The sequence below is a fragment of the Glycine soja genome, chromosome 10 (assembly GCF_004193775.1).
Source record: "Glycine soja cultivar W05 chromosome 10, ASM419377v2, whole genome shotgun sequence".
NCBI lineage: Eukaryota > Viridiplantae > Streptophyta > Magnoliopsida > Fabales > Fabaceae > Glycine > Glycine soja.
The window spans coordinates 26411178-26431191 of NC_041011.1; positions in this window are offsets into that span (position 1 = coordinate 26411178).

A 20014-nucleotide genomic window follows, 5' to 3' on the forward strand; every position below is an offset into this window, starting at 1 on the left:
TCTACAAAATACTGTTGACATCTATTGTATGTTGACTTCACAAGGGCAGTTATTTGTATGTTGCGACAACCTTTGAAAACTTTATTTCACATTCAGATAGATTAGTTGTCATATGACCATACCTACGCCCTCCTCTGTCATATGCCATGGTCCATTTTTATTTTGAAATCTTGTTGATTCATGTTTTTATGGCAGGACTCAAATCACAAAATTTATCAAAATTCCTATCGAATATATGCTTGCAAGGAGTGTATCCTACACATTACCAATTACCAATTTCAGTAAAATTATCATAAAAAAATAAGATATATTATAAGTCAAATCTTACCTAATTTTTTCAACATTTCTTTTTGTTTCTCATTCTTAAACTTCTAGTTGAACTTGCTTGCGATATGTCGCACGCAGTAAACATGATAAGCTTGGGGAGGTTGCCACCCAAGTGCTTCATTAGCAACGACTGACTTTATACTCGCATGACGATAAAAAATGAGACATATACCATCTTTATCTGTGACATGTTCACGCAAGTGTGCCAAAAACCGTGACCATGCTGTTAATGTTTCTCCCTCAACCACAGCAAATGCGAGCAGAAGAACATGGCCATTAACAATGTCCCACGATATTTTCCATACAAGAATGTACCGTTGACTTGTATGATTGACTTGCAATAATTGAAAGCCTCTTTACATTGACCGAAAGTCCAAAATACTCGATGGAACTGATGGTATTCACGACTCACCGTATTGCCAACTACAAAATCATCGTCACATATTTGATAATACGATCTTAGACAATGATTTTGCATGTGCTTCAGCCATGACAAAAGTTGGCCATAAGATTCATCCCAATCACCATATTCTATCATAATGGCCTTTTGTTTAGCCTTCCAGGCCTTTCTGTATGAAATTTTATAGTTAAACATATCACTGATCCTTTCTTGAATCAAAGAAATTTTCAATGACGGATCTTCTTTAATCATCCCTATGAAATAATTATAACAAAAAATAATTATCAACATAAACCAAATCAATGATAAACAAACATGAATAATTAAAATAGTTAAAATCATACCTACTACACACGTAGCAATCAAATCAGAATCAAGTTTGTCATGGTCTTGTGTTATATTCATATTCAAACACGTGTGTGGTCCCCCCCCCCTAACTGCGTAACTTTCCATGTATCAGTTTTTTAGATACAATTGCCCTCATATAAAAAGGGCATGGAATGCCATCACTTCGATTTGGGTAGCAAACGACATATTTTTGTGATTTTGATTCAAGAACTTTAAAAGTTTGGTGCACCTTCATAACATACTATTGCAGTGCATTTTTCACTGCTTTTTTGCTTTCAAATTCCATGCCAAAAAATAATTCTTGACCAATATTGAAGGTTGATGCCATATCAAAACCACGGATGTCTTCTTCATCGGGATGACTCCAATTAATGTTACTATAATTAGAAGCGGATTCCCAAAATGTAGTCTCACTTCCACCTGCAAAAAAATCTTAATATACGGTTTTTTCTCAAAAGTATTTACGAAAACGTCTCTTTTAGTGCTATTTAATGTCCATTAATGGTTTAAAACTATATACCAATACAGGCCTCTTCTGTATACTATTTATGAAAAAATATTATAAGATTAAAATATTATAAGATTACAATATTATTTAATTAAATATACCTTCTCTTGGTTGCATGATTGTAAGGGGTTGGATCATGTTGGCAACTTCTTCATCTGTGTCAAATATATCATCGATATCTTCCTCCTCATCCAACGAGTCCTCAACATATGAATTAGATATCATATAATCATCATCGCCAGAATCTTCATCTAAATTTGTTACAAATCTTTGAACTGTTGATTCATTGGCAGCTATATTATTCCCACATGATAATAGTGAATTTTTCACATTCAACGCAGAAGCACCGACAACATCTACTTCAACGCACAATTCAATGAAACCCATTTCTTGTTGTTGAAAACTTTCAATCATTGTTTCAACATCTTCATCGTCACAAATTTGCAATGCAATATATTTACCTGCAACTAAAAATCGGCAAGTCATAATAGATATACTTTCATTTTTATCTAATTTTACCTTATCACAAATTCTGTTTTTTAACCCATCAAAAGTTACACCATGTTTAATTTGAATAGCCTTTTTAGGGCCTTCAAATGTGATGTCATCGTCACTTTCAAATATTATTCCATTCAAATAAACCAGAACAATAATCGAAGAACTCATTTTTATAATAAAACCTACAAAATAAATCAATAATGTCATCAACAATTTTCATTAATAATAATAATAACATCAAAAAATAATACAAATTAATAAATATATTACTGATTTTCACCCCACAAAAGAAATATCAACAAAGTTGTAATATAGAGAGAAAGAAATTTGGAGAGATGCGGAAATAATGCTCCAGAAAGTGTGTGTGAATGGAAGGGGGAAGGGGGGGGGTTTATATAGGCATGTATTGTGCCGGTAGTAATGGCGCAATACATTGTACCTAGGGCATTTGAGCAAAGGGTTGCTCCAACTGACATGGCACAATACCTTTTTAGCTAGTTAACACTACACACGCTGCCAAAAGCCTATCCAAACGTGGTTGCGCCACTGCGACTATAGCAACCCATTGCGCATATCTATTGGCACAACAGCTCAATGCCACATGTTAGCTTCCCGTTGTATTGTGCCCATGCCTTTGGTGCAATGCAAATAAAAATAGACCTCCCAGTAAATGTTTGAAAATAGACCCTTATTGGTAAATAGTTTGCAAAAGAAGCCTAAACTGGTACTTTTGCCCTCAAATCCCCAATCCTTTTTGGAACCGTTTCGTCAACACCGTTGTTGGAGTTAAAGGTCTGTTTTCGAGTCCAAAGTAATCATTCCCTTTTGGAAGAGAGGATAAAAACCTTGCATTCATGACTTTATCTTGAATCATAGGCACCATCCTTGGGGAAAAAAAAACTCCATCTCAGTTCTTTAATGGAAGAAATATTAGATAAAAAACCTTGACTTCCCATTGCTATGTTTCCACTCAACATGGTCATGGAATTAATGTTGTTATGAGAAAATTGTCATGTTGGTTTAATAGTTATAGTATTTATATTAAGTGGAATCCATTTAAATTAGCATCATGTTCTGAATTGATTTGAGTTGGACATAGATTTGTTATTTATGTTAAGATTTCACAAATTAAAAAAAATTGAACAAAAATAATAACATTTTTAATCACAATAAATATTTCGTTGGCAGGGTTGAGGGATGAGGATGCCATCATGTTCTGAATTCATATGGTTTGGACATAGATTTGTTATTTATGTCAAGATTTCACAAATTAAAAAAATTGAACAAAAATAATAATATTTTCAATCACAATAAATGTCTCTTTTGAGGGAGGAGGATGTCAAATGTAACATTTAGTAGTAGATCTCATTTTAGGATCTTAAATAACTTTTTGATAGAACACACATATCCTACTTTGAAATATTTTAATTTTTTTAAAAAAAAAATTCTCTTCCTCATCTTTTTCTTCCCCTGTCTTGGTAACTGTTCCTCTTCCTCTCTCCCCTTCCTCTTTTTTCTCTTCCTCTCTACATGTTCCTTTTTCCCTCTCCCCTTCTTCTTTTTCCTTTTTTTTTCTCTTCCCTCCCTTTCCTTTTCCGCTCTCCCTGTGAAGCACAATGTGACAGTGCTGCCAAATCGCCACACCTTCACCACCACGATGAAGCCATATACTGAAGAAGGTCTCTTGTTCCAGTACTTCCTTAGATTATGGCATGCAACCCATTTCAAGCATTTTTTTCTTGTTGTTTGATTTATTATTTTGATTCAATCTTGTTGGATGAACTAATCTTATTTTTTGAGTGGATTAAATCTATTGTCTTGTTTTATTTTGATTCATTCGGGTGCTTTATTCTTCCTTTGCATCTTCTTGTTGTTACTTCCCTCCCAAACTCGTTAAGCCAGTCACATCTTTCAAGATCTTGTGCAAGATCTTATATCATGGAGATCCTAACTCTCTCTCTCTCTCTCTCTCTCTCTCTCTCTCTCTCTCTCTCTCTCTCTCTCTCTCTCTCTCTCTCTCTCTCTCTCTCTCTCTCTCTCTCTCTCTCTCTCTCTCTCTCCTGCTGGATCTTGACAAAAATAGATCTTGAGTGCAAGAACCCACTCCAAGATCCTGCACTAAAGTTACTCTAAGGGCTAAGGGAGAGAGTTAGTCTCATAAGGATTGAGCGAGTGAGTTTCCTTGCACAATGCCTTTCATTTTTTTTTTAATTTTAATGAGTTGTCAAGAGTGCGTGTAAAGTTGACGTGTTGAGTGGGTGTGTAGACTAGATTTGTTCTTGATCAATAGGAGTAAATCTCATGTTTTTGACTAATTTATGTTCTAAGATTTTAGAAATATTAATGTTGAAACTTGGGTAACACACATTTTTAAGAGTCCCAATTTTTGGACAACTCCACAGATACACTACTTGACCATTATCAAAGTGAACCTAACTCAATTGGTTAAATAAAGTGTATGAATTATTATAAATAATTTAATATTATTTTCGATTCCTACAAATAAAAATAAATTACTTGACAATTGCCTAAGTGACTTTTTTTTATTCAATTTTCCTTTCATAAATTTTAAAAAATAAATAAATAAAAAACCTTAACTCAACAAAAGGGGCAAACAAGGCTTGCAAAAAAAAAAAAACTCTTGCAAACCTCGAGAAGCACATCACACTCTTTCTCTTTCTCTCGTCGCAGCCTTTCTCCCTCCCACATCCATAACCATTGCTCAAGCCACCCAACATCGCCTGAATCAACCCCACATCGCTCAAGCCACCCAAAACCACCACCCCGCCACCAGCGCGCCACCCAGAAACACCACCAACTACCCATGACCCAAACCACCATGACCTCGACGCACCACCATCAAACACAATTGTCACCAACCAAATCACTGTTGGGGCACCCATCGGCACTGTCAACCCCGTAGACGTTGAACTCTGATTCGAACAACAACACGCAATCCCTTCGACGAACCAGATCTGCAAAGTTTTTCTTTCCTTCCTTCCTTTCATTTCCTTTTGGTGTTGTCTTAATTTTTTTATTAAGAAACCAAGAAGAAAACAATTGATTTTGTATAGTCTGTTGATGGAATTTGGCTATTGTTTGCATTTGTATTTTTACCTTGATGTTTCAAGACTAAAAAGTTTCCATCTTTGGCTCCCTGCAAATTAACGTACATTTTTTTCTTTCTTTTAATTTGATGGTTTTTGGGGTCTCTTTGGTGTTTGCTATTATTGTTTTATTATATGAAATGGAATGAATACTTTTTTCCTTCAATCAACGAAATTATTTTTTTTTAAAGAAATGTGATTCTTTATATATATATATATATATATATATATATATATATATATATATATATATATATATATATATATATATACACCAGAGATCAACGGAAAATGATCAAACGGACAGATAGGAAGTAAAATGCAGTATGAATATGAACAATCTAATGAAATAAGTTTGAAACAAGTATCAAGGGCACACCGGAGTCTGACTTACAAATCCCAGGTTTTCATAAACAAAGAAACCGAAGCGGCGGCAGAGCCGCACAGGATCGGTAAAGGGAGAAGAGAGATATGTAAATGAAACTTTGAGTTTATTCAAATTGAAAGAAAATCTTACAGATTTTTTCCCTATGCAGAGCTTCTCACTCTAAAAACTGATAATAGGGCTATCTGAAAGGGTGCCTCACAAAGAGAACGAGGACTCCTTTAAATACACCAAAGTTTGTTACTGTTTCTACAGTATCGGTAATGTTTACCGGAACAATTACAATTTATTTTCTTGACCAGGTACATTAGTTACAATAATGCTTGATTACTACAACTAATTAATCGTCATCTAGTGATATACCAAAACAATCGTCCTCATTCTGGTAGAATGGATCATCATTATTTTCTGATGATTCGGCCTCCTTTTTTGGGGGTTCTTCATCTTCTTCTTGTTGAAGTAGATGGAGAACTTCCTTGAGATTCTGGGCAAGACTTTCTTTGAACTTTGAGCTTGCCAAGAATGCTGCGAGTTGAGACTTCTGATTCAGAAACAAGGATGTCTCTGGATCAGCAGGTTTGAGGAACTCAGGGTTTCTCTGAAACCAGTTCTTGACTTGATCTGGAGTAGCCTTTGAGGTATCAAATTGTGACCACCATTTTACAAAGGCATGTCTTTGTAACGGCGGATACTGCTTGTTGTTTTCGGTTTTTCCATACCTGTATTGCCATAAAGAGATCCATGACAAAGCGAAGCTGGAAAAGAACTTCAAATCGGCTAGAATTCTTGATTCCTTGTTGTTGAATAGTTTTTTGAACTGTTGAAATCCCTATTGGACTTCTTCTGCAAATATTTGTGGTATTGATCCGAAGTAATTCCACCATTGGAGGAACCAATTTGGAAAATTGTAGACAGTGTTATTTTAGAAGTAAATCAACCACGAATGCTTGAATTTACTATTTTGGTGCCGGAACACATTGGTCCAGGCGTCAATGTAATCCCAATAATTGTATCCTGCAGGGTCAAAAGGTGCAGAAAACTTCTTGGGTTGGTTTAAATTGGAGCCATAATGTCGTGGATGCATTACCTTTAGGATTTGGATTGTGGAGTGGGTGTTTAGGTTTGGGTCCTTAGGGTCCTTGAAATGTTTGATAGATACGGAGTTTGTATCTATTAGAATGAATTAGTAAAATTTTCTGGTTTTGTTGAGGGCTGATGGCCTATAGTGAAATCCTGGGGGGAATACTTTGGCGGTTGCTTTAAAAGGATTCTTATCCCAGTATTCTGGCTCCATCTGTAAAACATTAAAGAATTTGTTTTTTGAGATATAACTGTTGGCGGGTTGTGATGTTGAGTCTTGTTAAGTCAACGGTTGGCTTTGTTTCTGGTTACAGATTGTTTTGGTCTGTTTGGTTTTTTGAATTTGTTTTTGAAGATCTATTTCAGAATCATCGTCTGATTCTGAGGCCATTTCTGTCCAGGTTTTCTTGGCTAATTTTGGTAACTTGGTGAGGCCTATGTCTTCTAGGGCCAGGAGAGTTTGGATTGACCAGGCATAGTCAGCCACGGTCTGCTTTTTTGTTGTTGGTTTGGGGGATTCCTAAGTGGATGACTCAAGTTTGATAGTAACTATTTGGGTCAATGAACCTTCAAATTTTCCTTTCTGGGTTGATGACCCAGTCTGGGTAGGTGACCCAGAAGATGATGCGGTTGTTTTCTTAGTTACTGGCTCTGGTAGAGCCAATAAAACATCTTTCCTGTTACTACTGGTTCTTCCTCCTCTCCCGGAGGAGCCGGACACCTTAGGAGGCATCGAGAATTTTCTATAAAAATTCATGGGTGAGGTAGTCAAGTAGAGAATTTGAGGTGCCCTTTATATATTCTATGTCAAAATCAAAGACACTTAAAATTGTTTGCCATCTTGCAAAAATTTGTTTTGAGGCAAGGTTTTTAACATCTTTTTGTAAAATGTCTGGCTGATTTACAGTCAACTCTGATTAAAAAAAAATTATTTAACAAATCTGATTGAAATTTGGAAATGCACAAAACAATTGCTAAAACTTCTTTTTTAACCGTTGAATACTTTAATTATGCAGGATTCCAATGTTTTGAAGTATATGCAATGACATGCTCTTGACCATATATTCTTTGTTTGAGTATGCCACCATAACCTATGTCTTATGCATCAGTGTCGACAATTTTGAATGCCTGTGGAATAGGAAGATACAAACACTTTATGGATTGGACTTTGACTTTGATTTCTTTAACTGTTTGAGTATGGAGGTCAGACTAAGGAGGCAGATTCTTTTTCAGTCTATCATGTAATGGCTTGACAATATTGTTTAAATAGGGGACAAATTCCCCTACATAATTTAGACAACCTAGAAATCGTTGTAACTGGGTTTTGTCTAAGATTTGGTTAGGAAATTTGCTGGCAAACTCTATTAACCTTTCTATTGGAATGATTGTACTTTGATATATATTGTGACCAAGGAATCGGATACGAGTTTGGAAAAGATTGATTTTTGTTTTGGAGACTGCCAAACCATTTTGTTTAATGATATGGATGAAAGTCTGGAGATGTTTGAAGTGTTGATCAATGTTTTGGGAAAAGATTAAAACATCATCAATGTAGACAATGATGAATTTTGAATAGGGATTAAAAATATCATTCATAATCTTTTGAAATTCTGAAGGGGCATTCTTCAATCCGAATGGCATTATGTTCCATTCATATTGCCCGAAAGGTACAGTAAACATTGTTTTGTACCTATCTGATTCTTGGATTTGGATTTGCCAGAATCCAGATTTCATATCAAATTTTGAAAATACTTTTACAGAATTTAATCTGTTAAGTAAGTCTTTTTTGTTTGGAATAGGATACCTAATCCATTGTAATGCTTGGTTTAGTGGTTTGTAATTTATGACTAAACGGGGTGTTCCCCGCTCAATCTCGGATTGTTTGTTGACATGAAAAGCCGCACAAGACCATGGGCTTTTGCTTTTCTGGATTAGACCTTTATCAAGCAAATCCTTGATTTCCTTTTGGCAATATTGAAGGAGTTCTTCGTTCATTTGGATTGGTCTGGCTTTTGTGGGAATTTTTTTTCCCTAAAGTCTTTCTCGTAAGGGAGATCAACGATATGTTTCTTTCTGTCCCAAAATGCATGTGGCAAATCAGAACAAACAGTTGACTCGATATGACTTAATAAAGATTGGATTTTTTTCTTTTACTTGGGGTTTTTCCAGTTGTACCTGAATATTATTAAAAGATACTTCTTCTTTTAAGAAGTTAATTTGATTAATCTTATTTTCTATAAGATTTATGTTTTTGGAGATTGGTTTAGTAGAAAAATTAAATATAATTTTTCTTCCTAAATAATTTGTGGTTATTCCTTCATTAGATATTTGGATGGGAAACAAGGCTCTAATGAGGGGGTTCCTAGGATTACTTCGTTCTTAAGGTTTTTTACCAGAAGAAAGTTTGTGTTAATCCTAAGACTTTGGTTTTCAATGATTGCATTTGATAGCTTAAAATTAATTTTTAATTTTGAGTCGTTTGCTGTGCTTAATTTTTCTGAGGTTTTTTCAAAGAATTTTGTAGGAATTAATCCTTCAAAAATGCAGTTTGAATCAGCCCCTGTGTCAAATAAGGCCATTGTTTCTAAAACGAAATCATTAATAATTATTTTTATGTTTATGTAAAACTTTTGGATTTTAATCTTTTTGATTAATCCTATAAACATTTCATCTTCTAAATTTTCTGGTTGGTTGTTTTCATTGTTGTTGGCGCTTTCAGAATCACTTTCTTCCTCAAGCTGAGAAAGAATGATCTGATGAATTTCTTGTTGTTGACGAAGTTCTTTTACCTCTCTTTTTAGATTGTTTATCTCTGTTTGGAGATCCCGGATTGTCGTTGGTTTGGTTGAAGAGTTTTCTAATCTTTTGAGTATGTTACTTACATCAAATTTATTGTTTGTGATGAAGTCCTTTTGTCTAGGTTTTACCTCTAATGTTTTCTTAAGTTTTTCCAGAAAAACCTTCTTTTCCTGGGGATCAGGGATGGAATTGATTGCTTCAAACAAGAGATCTTGTTCTCTCGTTAGAGTATTGATTTGCCCATCATCATCATCTGTCGATGATAATTGGTCATCCTGTTGGATTAAGTTTAGGTCTTCGTCGGAAAGCACGGAGGATGAAGTTTCTGTTTCTTCCTCCGAGGTTTCTATGAGCAAATTGTTTATTTGCTCTTCAATTGCGGGTTCTAGGTTAAGATTTCTTAACTTCTTTTTTAGTCTACAATATTTACTAATGTGGCCTTGTTTTCCACAATTGTAGCACGTTATTTTTTATTTTATTTTTTGTTTAGGATTTTCCATTTCTTTACTGGTTGAGGGTTTTTGTGAGTATCTTTTTTTTGAAAATCTTCTTTTATTGACTGGTTTATGCTCATGGATTTCTCTCCTAGAGGACTGTTTTTTCTTTTGTTTTGGACAGGCCGGTAGGCCAAATTGTTCACAGAAGGATCCTAAATCCTTCTTTGTTTGAGCCTTTTCTTTGGCTAATTGCCTCTGAATTTTGTCATCCTGAAAAATTTTTAAGGCTACCTTTTGGACATAAGAAATTAATTGACCATAGCTTAAATTTTCATATGGAATGTCTCCATTGGCAGATTGACAATGGATTTTATCTCTAACCTTGTCTCCTAACGATCTGGGAAGACCGGCTAGAAATTTTTCCTTCCAAAAAGGTTGTTGACTATCTTCTCTGGTGTAAACCCTAGTTAGGAAAGTATCTCTGTACCACCTAAAATCTGCTAAGGTTCTACACCTAAGATTTGATAATAATTCTGCAGACTTATCCTTCCATAAGGATGGGTCTCCAATAAAATGTTGGGCTATTGTAAAAATTAATGTGTTGACAGCGACAGGAATCTCTTTATCATCGTCATTAGTAATGAATTTTCCATTGAGATCCGTCTTGACTGCGCTGTAAATTTTTTATTTCTCTTCATTAGTGAGATAATTATCCCACCATCCTTTCAGTTGTCCAGAAAATTCTGCCACTAAGATATCTATAATGGTTTCTTCTGAACATTCATGGGAGGTTTGGTAAGCCGTAGCTACCATTGTCACATGTTGGAGTGTATTCATGATGTTATACTCTGTTTGTGCATCTATGTTCCATTCATAGATGTTGTTTGCACTAAAACTCTTAAAATTGTTTTCACCTCTTTCCTCTAATAGAAGGTCAGGGGCAGTCGGACGTTGATAATATAATTTGGAGGATGTTTTCCAGTGTTTGGAATTAATTGGGTTTATATTCTTTTCTGACACTGATCCTATCTCAGTTGTGTTATCTGAGCTTTGGTCACTATCTTCATTAATAACATTAATTAATCTGGAGATACTTCTTGTTACCATTTTGGAAGTATTCTCCGAAGTTTGGGGAGTATCTGGAATGACCTTAAGTAAACTACCAATTTTGTTTAGTAATTCACTATGATTGTCACCTACGCCTTCAATTAAGGATTTAGTTTTTCTAAGTTCCCTAATTTTTTGTTTAGCCTTCTCACTAACTTTGAAAGGTTTGAATAATGGTTTTTCAATGGGAATGCTTGGCGAAGCTTCCTCGACCGATTTTTGTTTAGGAACTACCTTAGTCTTAATGGTTTCTACTAAAACTTTAAATATTTATTGGTGTAATTTGCCTGTTCCATTAGGCTCTTAATATCTTCAGAGGTTACTTCCTCATTGATATCTTTTGTTTTAAATGGAATTGCCATGACAGGTTTATTGTTACTATCTTTGATATTTGGTAGTTGATATTTAGTTGCGGGAGGTAATTCCGATTGGATTAACTCACAATCTTTTATTTGCCAATTTGTTAGGACATTTGCCGATGGATCACCTATGATGTCTTGCTTCCATAGGTAATCTATATCCTTTTTTATGGTATAAGCATGGAACCAATCAAAGAAAAGGACATTAATTTTGACTCTTTCGACAAATTCATAGAACTTGTCTTGGATTTGTTTTATGTTTGTACCCTTGTAATGCTGGAAAAACCATATCCGTTGAGGCTCATTCGCCGGAGAATAAAAATCTTTCCTAAGGGTTTCCTTATCAATGCTAAAATTGTCAGATAACATCATAAGGTTCCATAGAAGAGTATGTTGGGGATTGGATCGACTTTTGGTCGTCCTCTTGGTCTTGGTTGTAAGTTGTTTTAGGTATGCTAGAAGTAGTATCTAATCCTTGGAGGTTTACCGTAGGGAACTGGTTATGTGACTCAGATCTGGTTAGTCCTACTGGGATTGAACGGGTTCTAACCAAAAAAGACCTTCTGGCTGACTCATATTCAGACCTAGAGGCTTCTATTCTTGATGAGAAAGAGTTTCTTCTGTTGAAGGTTATTTCTACTTTACCAGAGTTATCTTGTTTAATTTGTTCTATGGTTGGAGCGGGTCTGAAGGTTATTTCTACTTTACCAGAGTTATCTTTTTTAATTTGTTCTGTGGCTTCTATATATAGATTTATTCCAAAGTAATGTTTATCTTATGCTTTGGCTATCTTTCTGGGTTCATACAAAGGAGTTTGTTCAAATATACATGTTACTGCTTTCTTATAGGAAGAGGAAACATAGATGAACAGAGCGGGAAAGGATGAGCGGAGTTGAGCAAGAGAGACAGAGAGAAGCACTCAATTTTTTAATTTTGTTTCTTTCAAATTTGTTTTTAATTTAAGTTTTACTTACAATTATTAAATAATAAAAAATACAATAAAAGCCACCTAAGCAATTGTCCACAGGCAGTCTTATATTATTGAGTTGTTCATGGATCTTTTCCCTTCTTTCACTAAAAAAAAAGAGAAAAAAAAATAAAAGTGTGAAATTTTTAATTTTTTAGAAAACAAAAAAAGCGTATATAAGTTGTTGGATCGATAACAAGTGATGATGACTCGATAGTATGTGTGTGTATATACACACACCATTGCACAACCACCACCATATTACTGTCCTGCCACCATCATTGTTGTCCTGATCGTCGCTACTGTCATTGTTGTCACTATCATCATTGTCCACCATCTTGGTGATGACAATGACAGTAGTTATGGCAGCAAGGTGGTGATGACGGTGGTGGTAACAGCAGTGATGGTAGACATGGTAACCGAACAGGACAGGTTTAGTCTCCGTAGCCCTCGCCCTTAACTCCCTGACCCCAATCTCCTGTTAGGTTTGGACAATCACTCGTCTCATCCACCTTGGACTTTGATGTACAATAATAAGTATAAATTATTAATATTATAATGAATTTTGACAAATGGACATGATCATTATGTTAAAGGAATTTACAAAATTCAGTATTGCCCACATTGTAGAAACAATGCTTTGTTCTTTTAATTAGCATCCAACATGTTATATTCTATGAGCATCCACTCTTGTGTAAATCAGTATAACACACTCTTAGGGGAAACTCGCGCGTCCAGTCTCAAAGACTGAGTATGACAAAAAAGTGATGTGCACATATTTTGTTTCATTCAAATTCTATTTGTGTCTCTTGATTTTGAATTGCTAAAGTTTGAATTTAAGAAAAAGACAATATATAAGAGTATAGAAGATTTTAACGGAATATTCCTTTAAAGGTCCTTTTTGCTACGAACAAAAAGCACATGATGCTATTTGTACTATGGATCATTCCTTTCCATTCAAAGCATGACATGTCACCTTATTCTTCATTGTGAGACAACGATCCTTTCAAGGAATAGACATTGATTCCGTAACGGATCCTTCACTAAATTCTATAAAAGGTTGTTTCCATAAAGGAAGCAACATACGAAAACTAGAGTAAGAGCACAAGAAAATATGTGAAACAAAACTCTGCTAAAATCACTAGATGACTAATACACAATTTTCATTAGCTTATTGTTTACGAAACAAAATTATTTTATATTTGTACTTAATTTTTTATTCACTCATTGAGTGTTAAGAATACTTGTATTCATTCAAACATTTGTTTGTGAAAGTCAAGAGTGACTTAGAGTTAAACAATACTTGGGTTCTTAGATTCAGGGGGAGTCTAAGAAGGTACCAAAAGTAGTGTTAGGAATACTTGTAAAGTCAGGAGTGACATATTAGAATACTTATTTTGTAATCAAGTTTTGATTAGTGAAACCATTTACTAGTAAGTAAAAGAGAACTAGACGTAACTTAGGTTGAGTGAATCAATATAAACCAAGTGTTTCCACTTCTCTCCATAACGATTTATTAAGCATTCTAATGACACTTTCTATCATCTTTTAACACTAAGTGTTTATTTGAAAAACTGTTTCAAGAACTATATTTTATCTGTCACTAGACGACCATCTTGATCTTCATTATATATTTGTTTTATCCTCAACGGATGAGTTGTGTTTAATACTTACTATCTATATTATCTTTTATATTTCAAAAAGTTTATATCTTTGATATATACGCTATTCGACCGTCCTTTTAGTGTGTTTCTTGTTGTTTCATCCCTGTTGGGGTCCAAAAATTAGACCCATCCTCGCCCCTGCTTGGGGATCAGGTTTCCCCATCCCCGCCCATGATCCTATCTTTTTCTTTTATTCATAAAAAATGAAAAAATAAGAAATTTTTTTTATTGGACTAAATCTATTATAGCATGTTAAATTAAAATTTCAAGCAAAAATTGTTTGATCTCAGTTATTTTTGGATAGCTTAAAGAAATAGTGATCATAACAGCTTGTTTACCCAAGTTGAAATTCCAAGTACTTAGCAACAAATTAAGTAAAAATAACTTTCTCCCTTTTATTTTTTAAGTTCAACATGAAATTACGTAAAAATTATACACAATGCTAAGGAAAGCAATAATGCCATACATAAAAAAGCATTAATCCATTAAAATTATAAGGTTATAATAGTAATTTAAAGTATTTATATATCAAATAGAAGTTGGATGGGAGCGAGTCCCAGCATACCTGATCCCATCTTTGAACCCAACTTTCTCAATCAGAAAAAAACCAACCTCAATTGACTCAATTTTTTTCCGTCAAAATCAGGCATGTTCGGGTCAGTCCCCATGGGGATGGGTCAATCCCCTTAGGGATGGGTACACTTGCCATGCCTAAGGGATGATGACGACAGTCATACTGACAAAGGCGGTGACAATCTTGGTAATGATGATGGGTTAACTATAACTAAGATATTTTAGGACGTGATTTGTTTGATGAATCTTTTAAAAATTTAATGGTTATATTATATTTTAATTTTTAAATATTTTAGTCTTAACTGTCTATTATTTTTAATCATAGCCTAATAGTTGTTATTAATTGTTGTCATGTAAGAAAGTGTTCTCAAAGAAGTCGTATTCTATATATATGTTTGAGGTTCGAATAACTAATCAGCTAATAAAAAATTTTCGTGACAATATATTCTTAATATATTAATATTTTTATTTTGAATTTGTCATTACCTTGAGAATATTTCTTTTTAACATGTTAGTCGTTGAGATGATGTCATATTAACTGAAGACAAATAATTAAAACAAAAATTTTAAGCCTAAAAAGTTCTAAGAAAAACTACCTTATTTGTAATTGTCAATGTATATACAGCAGGTATCTACCCTTTTCATCAGGCCAAAGTTCCGGTTTAAGACCCCATTCTTGTAAGTCTTTTCGGGCCTTTATGGACAATGCTATTATTCTTCAGGAGCTGGTTCACTCCTTTAACCATGCTTCCTGGAAGAAATGTCATATGATGTTAAAGCTTGACCTTCACAAAGCCTATGATCGAATGGAATGGAGTTTTGTGATTGACACTCTTAATCAACTGAAGATTCCCTCTTGGATGATTGATATTCTCTCTAATTGTATGAGCACTTCTTTAGCTATCAATTGGAATTCTTTTGCTCCTACATGGGGATTGAGGCAAGGGGACCCTTCACCCCCTTACCTCTTTGTCTTGCACATGGAGAGGCTAGCATATCTCATTTAAAAGTCAGTCAATGAGGGTAATTGGAAACCCTTCTGGTTTGGGAATAGTACAGGAGTCACAGTGTTGCATTTATTCTTCATCGATGACATAATTCGTGGTTGAGGCTTCTCTACAACAAGCTTAGGTTATCAAAACTATTATGGATGCTTTTGTAGTGGCTCGGGACAAAAAATAAATGTTCATAAATCTGTTTTATTCTTTTCTAAGAATGTGAAACTAGAGGAGGCCATTTCTCTCAATCAAAGCTTAGACATTCTTGTTTCTACCTCTATAGACAGTTACTTGGGCTTTCTGATGTTCAGTCAAAGGAAGTCAGCACATCATTATCAATGTATTATAGATAAAGTCAGGAAAAAGTTGTCTTGGAAATCTCACACTCTCTATGGCAGGAAAAATTACTTTGGCCCAATATTCCCTTATTAGAATACCAGGGTACGTGATGCAAACTTTTCTATTACCAACCTCAGTGCATAAGGAGATTGAAAGACTTTGCAGGAATTTCATTTAGGGAAGCTCCCATGATAGTAGGAAAGTGCATCTTATCTCGTGGGACACATCTGCAAGCCGAAGGAGCACGACGAACTTGGTTTTCAAAATATGAAGGAGTTGAATCAAGGCTACATCTTAAAGCTTGGATGGAATCTCATAAATGACGCTGATGCTATTTGGGTGTGCATTCTTCGTAACAAGTATGGGTGTGGCTCTCATACTCTTCCTAGTATGAACCACAGGAATGTTACATCTCATACTTGGAAAGCTATCACTAGCTTAAGGCACCACATTGATTCTGAATTGAGATGGGTGGTCAATAATCGTCAACAAGGCAGGTTTTTGGACAAATTGTTGGATTCCAGGTATCCAACTCTTGCAAATCTGATCACAGATTCTATTTTCAAGCATAGTGAAATTTTTCGTTAGCTTCTTATGTGAGAGACACAAGGTGGAGATGGGAGGTCTTGAACACGATCCTACCACTTATGACAGAGATCATTTGGGTCGGGGTATTAAATATTTTCATGCTAATATAGGAACTTCAAATGCAATATCTTCTAAACTTTGGGGTCTGAGGGTATTTGCTTAGCCCGAATTTTTACAATTCAGAGAAAGTGAAAGAGAAAGATAGAGAAAAGAGGAATTGAGAAACATATTGTTATTCAACCTAATTGAAAACAGTTAAAGGTAGAGTTTATATAGATGGCGGTGAGAACTATCAACTATCCTAACTGACAACTAACTATATTTAACAAACTAACAACACCTAACTATAGTATGTAAAAATACTTGAGGTATAATATACACCTATACCCACCGGAAGCTCATGAGGGGTTGGAAGCATGTCTTTCAACCACTCTGAGCTTGGATCTGTAAAAAAGAAAAGTAGCAGGAGATAAAAGCCTTGGTCAAAATATCTGTCAATTGATCAAGAGTAGGCATATCCACCACATTGATGATATGCTTGGTGAGGACTTTTTCTCTAACCAAGAATAGATCTAACTTTATGTGCTTAGTTCTGGAGTGAAGAACAGGAATATGAGCCAAGGAGATAGTACTGATATTATCACAAAGAATGACATGAGTTGTGTAAGGAACTTGAAGTTAAAAAAAAGGGATTGAATCCAACTGACCTCAGCTTCCATGAGAGCCATGCTCCTATAGTCTGCCTCTTACTAGAACAAGCAACCACTAACTGTTTCTTGGACCACTAAGAGATCAAATTAGGTCCAAGAAAAATAGCAGCTCCAGATGTAGACCTCTTATAATCAGGATCAGATGCCCAATCTGCATAGCAATAAGCATGAAGAGGAAAGGGTTGCTGCAGGGAAGTAGCTTGGAAATGAAACCCTAAAGCAAGTGTACCCTTGAGGTACCTCAGAATTCTCTTCACAGTCAACCGATGTTGGTAAGAAGGCTTAGTCATAAACTGATAAACTTTATTGGCAGAAAAACTAATCTCTGGTCAAGTGATGTTAGCATACTGCAAGGCACCAACAATAGATCTATAAAGAGTTGATCAGAAAAATCCTCAGAAGCAAACTTTGTGACTTTACATCCTCTAACCATAAGAGAAGATATAGGATTAGACTCATCCATGTAGGTCTTGGTCAAGAGATCACAAATATACTTGGACTGAGTTAGAATAAGAGAACCATCTTACTACCTCTGAACTTCTATTCCTAAGAAATAGTCCAATTCACCAAGATCGTTTAGAGAGACGACAAAATTCATTTGAGAAACCAGAGAATGAATTAACTTGTTGTTATTACCAATGATGATAATATCATCCACATACTAAAATGTATACAACTAAGGCAGAATCAGAAAACATAAAAAGGGATGGATCACACTTGCTAGAAGAGAATCCAAAACTGAGAAGAGTAGCTTTTTCAGCTTGTTAAACTAGGCCCTGGGAGCTTGCTTCAGGCCATAAATTGCCTTGTGAATTCTGCAAACTTGTTGCTTGTTGGAAGACACAAAACTAGGGGGTTGAGTTATGTAGGACTTCCTCAAGAATACCATTGAGGAAGGCGTTATTAACATTCAGCTACTGAAGAGGCCAATTGTGTGAGACAGTAAGAGAGAGAATAAGTTTGACTGTGACAGGTTTGATTACAGGGGAAAAGGTATCCTTATAATCAAACCCCAATTGCTGATGGAAGCTTTTGATAACAAGCCTTGCTTTGTACTTATTAACAGACCCATCTGGATTTTCCTTGACCCTTAAAACCCATTTGCACTCAATTATTGTTTTGGAAGCAGGAAGATCAACCAAGTTCCAAGTGTCATTTCTCATGAGTGCATCATACTCAGATTGCATAGCATAGACCCAAGAGGGATCAGTTAATGCAACTTTGGTTGACTTAGTAGGATTAATTTTGGGCTTAATAATACCATATTTGGCTTTGAGTACACATAGGATGTGTATTATCAAGTCTAATAATAGGCTGTGAGGTTGTTTGTGTGGGAATAAAGGAAGGATTTTGTTGGTAAGGCTGTATTGGTAACAAGTAAAGGCTGGGTATGGGAAATATGTGGTGAAGGAGGTTGTTGGTCATTGGAAGAAAAGGAATTCTCAGTGGCAAAGATGATGATGTATTGGAACAAATACTGCAGAAGGTAAAGCAATGAGGGTAAATGCAGTTGCAGTATCAGGGACTTCAGAGGTTAACAAAGTTGGTTCAAGAAAAATAGAAGGATAGGGAAAAACTTTAATTAAAGGTAACATCTTTAGAGATGTATAACCTGCCATCAACAACACGGACTTGTAACTTTTGTGTGGAGGAGAATAGCCCAAGAATACATATTCTTGAGATTTGAACTGTAACTTATGTTTTTCATAAGGCCTCAGCAAAGGGAAGAAGGAGTAGTCAAACACTTTAAAAAAGAAATAATCAACTTGTTTATTGAACAATTTTTGATATGGAATCTCATTGCCCATAGCAAATGAGGGCATTCTATTTATAAGATGCACACTAGAGACAACAACATGATACCATTAATGAAGAGGCTGTTTTGCTTGAGACAAAAGAGTGAGACATTACTTTACAACATGTTTGTGTTTGCATTCCACTACCCCATTTTGGTGATGGGTGTGAGGACATATAAGTTTGTGCTGAATACCATGATCAATAAAGAACTTAGTGAAAGGTCTGAACTCCCTTCCCTGTCTGTACAACATTAATTAGAGGAGCTAAACTAATTTGAAACCATGGTTTTAAATAGTTTAAAGACCTCTAAAGCATTAAATTTGTTCTTGAGTGAGTACAACCAAGTGAACCTGATGTTAGCATCAACAAAGGAAATATAGTATGTAAAACCAAACAGTGATACACAATGAGTAAGGCTCCACAAATAAGTGTCAACAAGGTCAAAAGGTTTATCATAGAGGGTAAAGGAAGAAGAAGTAGGAAGTCGATGTGACTTTCCAAGACAATAGCGATTGCAAAAATCTGTTGAGTCTATTAATATTTGGAATATTATAAAGTCTAAGTACAATTTTCATAGTGCAGCACTAGGGTGACCAAGCCTAAAGTGCCAAACGGAAAAGAAATTGGAATTACAAGTAGTTGTATTTACAACACGACAACTGCAACAACTTTATTAGACGAAAAGGCTAAAAATCATATTTACTTGTGAGAATATTAACAAGAGGACTTTGTACAAGACTGGTGACAGACTCTAAACAATTTGTAGGAAACTTGTACTTTGGCACAAACGAAAGGAGTTGAGGGAACTGATAGAGACCATATTCCCCATAAGCCCTTTTAGATGAACATGTTTAGAATCATGTGATTTAACAAGACAAAAAGATGAGTGAAACTCAAAGAAGACATTATTGTCTTTACAAAACTAACTGACACTAGATTACTAAGGACAAGAGAATTTAGGATTAAGAGAAGAAGAAAAGGTGAAAACACCTGAAGAATTAATGTTGAGACCTTGACCATATC